Source organism: Pongo pygmaeus, chromosome X, assembly GCF_028885625.2.
Source record: "Pongo pygmaeus isolate AG05252 chromosome X, NHGRI_mPonPyg2-v2.0_pri, whole genome shotgun sequence".
Lineage (NCBI taxonomy): Eukaryota > Metazoa > Chordata > Mammalia > Primates > Hominidae > Pongo > Pongo pygmaeus.
In genome coordinates, this window is record NC_072396.2 from 154,634,618 (window position 1) to 154,644,558 (window position 9,941).

The 9,941-nt window shown below is 51.8% G+C and overlaps 1 pseudogene; it reads left to right on the plus strand.

Moving 5' to 3' along the window:
- Window positions 1–7,140: 7,140 nt before the first annotated feature.
- On the plus strand, window positions 7,141–8,140 carry LOC129025185 (melanoma-associated antigen 8-like; annotated as a pseudogene).
- Window positions 8,141–9,941: the final 1,801 nt, after the last annotated feature.

Sequence of the window (9,941 nt, forward strand, 5' to 3'; positions counted from 1 at the left end):
CCTTAGCCTGTTCATCGTAGTTGTATTAATTCTCAAGCTGGTAATTCCAACATCTCCGCTAAACCTGCATATGTACCTGATATTTGCTCTTCAACCTGTGATTTTTTTTCCCCCTTCACTATGCCTTGTAACATTTTTGGTGAAAGCCAGGAGTAATGTCCTGAGTAAATGGAATGGAAGAGAACAGGCCTTTCAGCTGAGAGTTTATTTTTGTCTCACTATGTGGTAGACGGTGTTTACTGTTTGCTGGAGCTATAGGTGTCAGAGGTTAAACTTCACTCAGGTGTCCTTGTTTTGTTCTTCTCTCCTGTCTTGGATTTCCCTAGAGACTTTTCCTTCTTCTATTTTGTTTGTTTCTTTTAGACACAGTGTCGCTCTATGTCGCCTCGGCTGGTCTCAAACTCCTGGCCTCAAGTCACCCTCCCGCCTTGTCAACCGAAAATGCTGTGATTACAGGTGGGAGCCATTGTGCCTGGCATGGGACTCTTCTTAAATGAAGTCTGCAATGTGCACTTGTTTCAGTGCTGCTCCCCTGCTATTGCACAGGAGCCTACTGACATCGTGGTAAGGTGTGGGGGAGGGGAAGTGTTCTACACACCTATGAGCAGGGCTCAGTCTTTTTATTGGCCTCTGCCACTGTGCTATGACCTGCACAAGTGCTTTTCATTTCCTACCCCCCAACTCTCCCCATACTTTTTGGTTGAAATTTCTTGTCAGAGAGCAGGAATCACCTATTCAAGGGTTTTAGGTGCCTGCCTGCCCAGCTGTGGTTGACTGTAACCGCGGGTTACAGATTCAGGACTGGGGCTGGTGTGGAGGCAGGTCCAGCAGGATCGAAAGGTTTTTTTCCCTCATTGCCCATGTCCTCTATGGGCCTGCCTTCCTAGCTTTTGGACCATAAAGAGAGACCTTCATACATACAGCTTTTCCTATCCTTGTGCAATTCTCAAATGTAGGCTGCCTTTGAGTCCATGCTTGGAGATACAAGAGGGAGAAATAGCACAGGAATTTCTCCACTATATTGACCTTACTTCAACTTCTCGTTTCTTTGCGCAGTGCTCCTTTTCTGAACCACGCACCCTTTTGGACAAGGCGTCTTTACAGGAAATTATCAGTAGGACCTGACACAGCAGGGCAAAACTGAGCTGCATATAGATGTCACATATGCCGTTAGGGGTCCTGGACTGAACCACTTAACACAAACCCCATTAACCATAGAGGTGCATCTTAGACAGCCACGTGGCTTCCCTCTTAAATTTCAGTATTAACTTTTTCTTTATACTTGGCCAATTCAATCAATTGGGGCATCAATTCAGGCAGGACACAGCTCTGGACCGTTGTGACCTGACCTGAAATCCATCCAGGGCTGAGGCCATGTCACAAAGGCAGGGCACACATGGGACTTACAACCCCGAGGGCACATGTGGTCCCCCTGCAAACACACACGGTACCATAATTTGGGCACCCCAAGATGGCCGAACTGAGTCAGGAAGCACAGAATATCAAGGCCTCACTGTGATATATCACCATGGCACCTCCTGCCAGCTACAGGGGTATCCAGTACAGGACACATAATCCAGTTCGGTCCCTGGTTTCACTTGCAGACAATTTGGCTTCTCCATGACTGGTAGGGAGGGCACCTGAAGGTACTCCGTGGGGAACACAGTGAAGCCGGGGTCTCTCCCTCTGTCCCCTAGTCAGTGAGGTCAGATGTTGTCGTGGGTGCAGCCATCAGTTTGGGGTCACAGAAATTGCAGCTGCTTGCAAAGGCAGCATGGGGAGTTTTCCTTCAGCAAGACAAGAAAGCTTCCAGGAACAGTTCTGCAACACCAAGAGCACAACGCCCTCCTCACACCTCCCCAGATGTTGCGTTTTTCCTCCGTCCTTACTAAATCAGCATGGCCCACTCAATAATAAAAGCTTTACATTGCTTCAATCATCCCCTACCTTGCCCGAGGCCTTCTCACCTGGCAGGGCTGTGTGTCATGGGGACAAAACCATTTTCACAGTAAAACACTGTCATAAAACAAGATGTGAATAGAAAGACCCGTCATGTTTAGGAAGCAGCCAGGAAAAAATCCTGTGTTTCCAAAAGATTCCAAAATGAGTTTGCATACCCCTTTTCATCCTGCTCATTTATGCAGTAAACAGTGTAGAACAATACCGATACAAAGAAAAAAAAATTCCATCCCTTCCTGGGCTCAGCTGCATTTGATAATCCTACGGCCTGGCGTGTGGACCAGCAGGAAGGAGAGGAAGCAGAGTTAGGCTGTCTGTCCACTATCAAAAACTGCAACTGAAGTGGGTCCTGGGACACAAGTGACTGGCAGTGGACATGCTAGAGAGAAGATCTGAGACTGATCTGTCACGAGTGGGTGGAGAAATCACAGTCGGTGGGGGGTGCCATCCCACAACATGCAGCTTTCAGCAGACATCGCACCAGTTAGAAGTGCAACCTGTCTGCATCAGAAATACAGTGCCCATGAGCAGCTTCACTCCAGTTGACCCCACCGGAGAACAAGCCCTTCATCATGGGCATCTGCAAGAGATGTGGGAGGTCCAGGGCTGCATCTGTGTTGTGTGGTGACCGTTTCGAACCCCACTAACAGGTGTTTAAAACCTGCCAGGGTTCCAGAGTCAAAGATGCCTTTGTTGCATTGAGCTATGCCTGCTTTCTGCTTGGCACAGCTTGTGGTGCGTCTGAAACAGCCCAGAGCAGATACTTTGGTTTTAGTTTAGAGTCAAGGCCAGCCTATTGAGATTTGTGACTTTGCAATTCCAAAACAGTCGGGGGTGGGAGGAAGGGGTTCTGTAGCAGCAGGATAGCCAGCATGCTGCAAGGCCAGACAACAGTGAGGCAGGGAGACGCCTGCCTGGTATGCTTTCCTATGGCCTTTAGGCCTTGCCAGTCTTACAGTCCAAACATGCACCTCAAATCACGCACCTTAGCTCCGACAGTCATCAGCTTATACGTGGCTGACATCCCAGTTCAGAAGAGCTCATTTCACACTGTTTGGGACTGGGGGTTGATCAAGGAGAATGACAGAATCACCAGAGGCTGTACCATACAAGCAGCTTTATTGGGTGCTGCTTGGACAGGGAATGCAGGGAGGGGACAGACTGTCCAGAATGTATGTTTCCAGGGTCCCCATCAGAACGGAAGGAAGGCAGGAGAACTGATGGTGCAGATGGGAATTGGAGAAGGACCTTATGAGTATAGGTGATGTTGCTCAGCAGCTGGGCCAAGTGGCTGGGGAGTCTCGTAACCATAAGGTTCTATCTTATCTACGGTTAGCCGATGTTAGGTGAGGACTAGCAGGGTATACAAGCGAGGAAGGCTCTGAATGCCTAAAAACGTGCTTAGCTGTGCCACGTTTCAAACAATCAAATGTGTGAAAAATTCAGTTTTGTGCTGATGGGCTTCTGAGCCAACAGGTCTCAGTCTTGCGAAGAAAAACAATAGAGAAACATCAGCAGTGCTGCACGACAGCTGAGATGCTACTGCAAGGCCCTTCGCCAGCCACATCCCACGTCTAAACAATAAGCAAGGCCTTCCTCCAGCCTAGGGGCTACACGCACAGGTCATCTTTGGTTCATTTATCGAACACAAGCTGAAAACTGTTTTTAAAATTTCTGAAGATGTATCTCCACCTGGAGACCGTCTCTTTTTCCATGTGGACTTCCTTTCTCCAGGGATCCCAGGAGGCAAGAATTATCACCTTCAGAAACACTTCCTGTTTCCCATACTTGAAAAGCTTAACGCGAACACACACGCAGACTTAGAGAGAAAGAGCGTGAAAGCAAATCCAAGCACTAGATACAGATTGATTGAGAGTAGTGTTAATACTATAACTCCTCACGGACAAAGTTTCCTACAGAAGGCTTTTAAGATTCTGTAGAAAAGAAAACCAGTGGAAATCAAGAGCATCCAAGTATCCCTGTCTACAGCAAGGGAGGAAAGCTCGGTGTTAAGCAAAGCTAGCACTGTCTCCTTTAGAAAGGCTCATTAACTCGGGGGCCTGTGTGAAACAACATTCAGGGGAGGCCACTGCTGTGGACTAGCCTCCTGCCCTAAGCCCCAGCTGACCACACCTGACCAGAATGGGGTCACTTGTGCTGAGCGCCTTGGGGATCACAGAGAAGTGAGGGCCTGGTTCTGATGGCGGCTTGAGATTGTTGGAGGGAAGCGGGCCCAGCTTCCATGAGGAGGCAAGGTGAGGCCCTGAGGGAGGACTGAGGACGCCCCCGCCCCAGATGGAAGACCCCAAATAATCCAGCACCACCCCTGCTGCCAGCCCTGGACCACCCGGGGGCGGACTTCTCAGGCTGGGCCACCCTTCACCACCCCGCCCCTTAAGCCCCAGGGGACTCTGGAATCACAGCTTGGTATGACCAGGGCAGGGCTGGTTAGGAGAGGGCAGGGGCCAGGCTCTGCCAGGCATCAAGGTCAGGATTCTGAGGGAGGGCTGAGTCCCCATAGAAGGAAGCTCTGTCTTTGCTGTCAGCGCTGGGAAATTCTGGGAATGGGGACCAGGCACGCTGATGCTGCTGTCCACATCCTGGGCTGATGGAGGGAATGGGCTTGATACCATGAGTATCACCTCAGAGGAGTAGACGGAGGGCCCAGGTCCTGCCGGGAGAGCACGGAGGCCTTAAAGGACAACCAACACAGGACAGGGGACCCGCCCCGCCCCCATCTCAGACTAAGGCACCTCCTCATTTCGCCTCAGGAATCCGACGGATAGACTCAGGTCCGCAGAGGGGAGCTCTGATGCAGCCCTGCCAGGGTCAAGGGGAGGAAAAAGAGGGAGGACTCAGGAGACCTTGGACTCCAGATCACTTGGGACCTCCGCCCTTGGAGGTCCCACGCACGATGGCTGCATGTGGTGCATCCCTGCCTATGCCTTAGAGACCACGAAGAGGAGAGGGCTTTGGTATGAAGAGTGGAGGCTCAGGTTAGCAGAGGGAGGAGTCTCAGGACCCTGAGGGAAGACTCAGCAGAGCTTCTTTCCCAGAGGTAGGACACCTGCCCTTCCTGTCAGTCCTGGGGAGCCTCGGGCAGGACTGTGGGGAACGGACCTGACCCCCACTTCCTCATTAGGGATCCCAGGGAGATGGTGGCCTTGACCTGCAAGACCGTCCAAAGTTCAGCAGGAGGGAAAGGGCCAGGCCCCGTCGGAAATAAATCTGAATATCTATAGGACACCCAGACACAGGAGGCACTCCTGAAATATGCACCTTTTGTCAGTCTTGGGAATCTCATTCAGGGGTGTCAGCGTAGTGCCCCTTCACTTCTGCCTCCCAGGCCTCAGAGAGGTCGGGGCCTCCGTCTGAGGGGTGTCCTCAGCTCAGCAGAGATAGCCACACCTGGTCAGCACAGGTTGGGTCCAGTCTGCCAGGAGTCAAGAGGAGAAAGTTTGGTGAGGACTGAAAGTAAGAAAGTACCTCCATACCTCCAAGAAGAAGAGAACTCGCAGAACCTGGCTTCCACTGTTCTCAGCCCCAGGTGGCCCCAGGCATAGGTACCATGTGGCATGCTCTCCTTTCTGCCACATGGCAGGAGGTGGGAGGTCTCAGGGAGGTGAACACCTTGGTATTAGTGGCACTTACAGTTCAACAGAGGAAGCCACATCTGGCCAGCAGAGGGAGGGGTCCCAGGATCAGCAGGACCCAAGGAGTGCCACCTTCATGAGGACTGGCGGTACCCTTGGCCCAGAAGGAAAGGACTCCACAGATTATGGCTGGCACTTGTTCTTAGCTCTGGGACAACCAGATCAGGAATGTCCCTAATTGGCAATCTCATTTGTACCACAGATAGGAAGTTGGGGAACCCTTGGAGACATGGGGTGTTGGTGTAAAGGCGAGATGGCTGCTCCTCTCAGGAGTTTGGGGGTTGAGGAAGGGCAGGCGCCAGGAAGAGTAAAGATGAATAACCCACCGGAAGACATGGGAAGCCTCACCCCAGAACCAAAGGGGCCCGCTCCTGGAGTGAGCCCCGGACACTCCACCCAAGGGTTATGGGATGTTCCGCCTCCTCACTTCTGTTTCTAGATCTTAGGGAGGTGAGGACCTTGTTTTCAGAGGGTGACTCAGGTCAACACAGGGACCCCAGTCTGATCGACTGACACAGTGGTCTCAGGATCTGCCAGGTGTCCAGGTGAGGAACCTGAGGGAGGACTGAGGGTACCCCCAGGCAAGAACGCAAACGGGGGCTCCACAGAAATCTTCCCTGCCCCGATGTCACCCCAGACAGCATAGGCAGGGCTGTCAGCTGAGGTCCCTCTCTTATCCTGGGATCATCAGTGTCAGGGAGGGGGATGCCTTGGTCTTAGGGGGCTGCACTCAGGTCAGTAGAGGGAGGGCCCTAGACTCTGCCAGGAGTCAACATGAGGACCCAGCAGGCTCCTCGCCCAGGACACATGGTGTCCAGTGAATTTGGATATCTCTTGCTGTCTCTCCCAGTGGACCTAGGCACGTGTGGCCAGATGTGGGTCCCCTCATACCCTTCTGTTCCATATCAGGGTTGTGAACTCTTTATCTGACTTTCTCGAGCCAGCAAACGGGCAGGATGAGGCCCCTCCAAGAGAAAGGTGAGTGAGCACAGAGGGGACCATGTACCCCATGAGAGTAGGGACCTCACAGAGTCTGGTCAACCCTTCTGACAGCACTGGAAAGCCGGGGCTGTGCTTGCGGTCTGCACCCTGAGGGCCCCTCGATTCCTCTTTTAGGAGCTCCAGGAACCAGGCAGTTAGGCCTTGGTCTGAGGTACTGTGCTCAGGTCACAGAGCAGAGGAGTCGCAGGCAGTGTTAGCAGTCAAGGCGAGGTTCTGATCTGAATGGACAACAAGGGCCCCACACTCCCCAGAACAGAAGGGACTCCAGAGAGCCCAGCCTCACCCTCCCTACTGTCAGTCCTGCAGCCTCAGCCTCTGCTGGCCGGCTGTACCCTGAGGTGCCCTCTCACTTCCTCCTTCAGGTTCTCAGCGGACAGGCCGACCGGGAGGTTAGAAGCCCCAGGAGGCCCCAGAGGAGCACCGAAGGAGAAGATCTGTAAGTAGGCCTTTGTTAGGGCCTCCAGGGCGTGGTTCGCAAATGAGGCCCCTCACAAGCTCCTTCTCGCCCCAGATCTGTGGGTTCCTCCCCATCGCCCAGCTCCTGCCCACACTCCAGCCTGCTGCCCTGACCAGAGTCATCATGTCTTATGAGCAGAAGAGTCAGCACTGCAAGCCTGAGGAAGGCCTTGAGGCCCAAGGACAGGAGGCTCTGGGCCTGGTGGGTGCGCAGGCTCCTGCCACTGAGGAGCACGAGGCTGCCTCCTCCTTCACTCTGATTGAAGGCACCCTGGAGGAGGTGCCTACTGCTGGGTCCCCCAGTCCTCCCCTGAGTCTCAGAGTTCCTCCTCTTTTCTGACCATCAGCAACAACACTCTATGGAGCCAATCCAGTGAGGGCACCAGCAGCTGGGAAGAGGCGGGGCCAACCACCTCGCCAGACCCTGCTCACCTGGAGTCCTTGTTCCAATGGGAAGGTGGCTGAGGTGGTTCGTTTCCTGCTCCACAAGTATCGAGTCAAGGAGCTGCTCACAAAGGCAGAAATGCTGGAGAGTGTCATCAAAAATTACAAGCACTACTTTCCTGTGATCTACGGCAAAGCCTCAGAGTGCATGCAGCTGATGTTTGGCATTGACGTGAAGGAAGTGGACCCTGCTGGCCACTCCTACGTCCTTGTCACCTGCTTGGGCTTCTCCTAAGATGGCCTGCTGGGTGATGATCAGAGCATGCCCAAGACCGGCCTCCTGATTATGGTCTTGACCATGATCTTAATGGAGGGCCACTGTGCCCCTGAGGAGGCAATCTGGGAAGCGTTGAGTGTAATGGAGGTGTATGACGGGATGGAGCAATTTCTTTGGGGAGCTGAGGAAGCTGCTCACCCAAGATTCGGTGCAGGAAAACTACCTGCAATACCGCCAGGTGCCCAGCAGTGATCCCCCGTGCTACCAGTTCCTGTGGTGTCCAAGGGCCCTCATTGAAACCAGCTATGTGAAAGTCCTGGAGTATGCAGCCAGGGTCAGTACTAGAGACAGCATTTCCTACCCATCCCTGCATGAAGAGTCTTTGGGAGAGGAGGAAGAGGGAGTCTGAGCAGAAGTTGCAGCCAGGGCCAGGGGGGCAGGTTGGGGGAGGGCCTGGGCCAGTGCATGTTCCAAAGCCACATCCACCACCTTCCCTGTCCTGTTACATGAGGCCCATTCTTCACTCTGTGTTTGAAGAGAGCAGTCAATGTTCTCAGTAGTGGGGAGCGTGTTGGGTGTGAGGGAATACAAGGTGGGCCATCTCTCAGTTCCTGTTCTCTTGGGCGATTTGGAGGTTTATCTTTGTTTCCTTTCGGAGTCGTTCAAATGTTCCTTTTAATGGATGGTGTAATGAACTTCAACATTCACTTCATGTATGACAGTAGGCAGACTTACCGTTTTTTATATAGTTAAAAGTAAGTGCATTGTTTTTTATTTATGTAAGAAAATCTATGTTATTTCTTGAATTGGGACAACATAACATAGCAGGGGATTAAGTACCTTTTATAATGTGAAAGAACAAAGTGGTAAAATGGGTGAGATAAAGAAATAAAGAAATTAAATTGGCTGGGCACGGTGGCTCATGCCTGTAATCCCAGCACTTTGGGAGGCCGAGGCAGGCGGATCACGAGGTCAGGAGATCGAGACCATCCTGGCTAACACAGTGAAACACCATCTCTACTAAAAATACAAAAATTAGCCAGGCGTGGTGGCGGGTGCCTGTAGTCCCAGCTACTGGGGAGGCTGAGGCAGGAGAATGGTGTGAACCCAGGAGGTGGAGCTTGCAGTGAGCTGAGATGGCGCCACTGCACTCCATCCAGCCTGGGCGACAGAACGAGACTCCGTCTCAAAAAAAAAAAAAAAAAAAAGCCCGGTGAGGCGGTGGGTGACTGTAGTCCCAGCTACTCGGGAGGCTGAGCAGAAGAATGGTGTGAACCCAGGAGACAGAGCTTGCAGTGAGCCGAGATCGCACTGCTGTAGCCTGGGCGACAGAGTGAGACTCCATCTCAAAAAAAAAAAAAATTAAATTACAGTTAATTCTTGTCTTTCTTGTATTCTGTGTAGTTAAGAAATACATATTTGCTTGGCTAATATATATTGGATTAGCTTGGCTTCTTTGAGAATGTAATTGAATTAAATATGAATAAATATGTTCCCCTGCTCACTGGCTCATTTCATCCTGAAACATTCATTGAGCTTCTGCTATTTGGAAGAACCTGGGTTAGTACTGGAGATGCTAAGGTAAGCCAGTCCCACCCCTAACCTTACGGTGGGTGAGTCTAGGATCTGCAGTCATATAACTAAGGTGGAGAGATGTCCTCTAACATCTAGAGGAAAAATAAGAGAGGGGTGAGGGTGTGGGGCAGCAGGTGAGAGTGGCGGAGTGTACATGCCCTGAGCCAAGGCCTTTTGGGCTTTGGGAAACTGCAGTACCTTTTGGGAGAGCTGATTCTAGTGAAATGTGGTAGGACCAGAGCCAGATTCTCAGAGGATGAGAGAAAAGCTTGGAAGGGAAACCTGCTCAGCAGTTCCTTTTGGATGGTGGATGAAACAGAGAGGCATCTCCTCCTGGGGCAGAAATGGGAGGTGTCCTGCACTCTTGTCTCAGTGCAGTTGAACACAGCACACGAAGTTGATGATGGATACCCATCATCCGGAACGGTTTCCTTAGAGAGAAGCGTGAATCTCCCGGGATGTGAAGCTCAGATGCCACTGGCCAGGTGCTTTTCTTCCTGGTTGTGAGAGCCAGAGCTGACTCTATTAAAGAGACATTCTAACTAGCTTATCTGAAGTGCAATTTGGCCAATTATAACAAGGGAAAGATTTTGGGTCGTGACATAATCAATGAAAAAAGTGGTTTGGATGTAAAA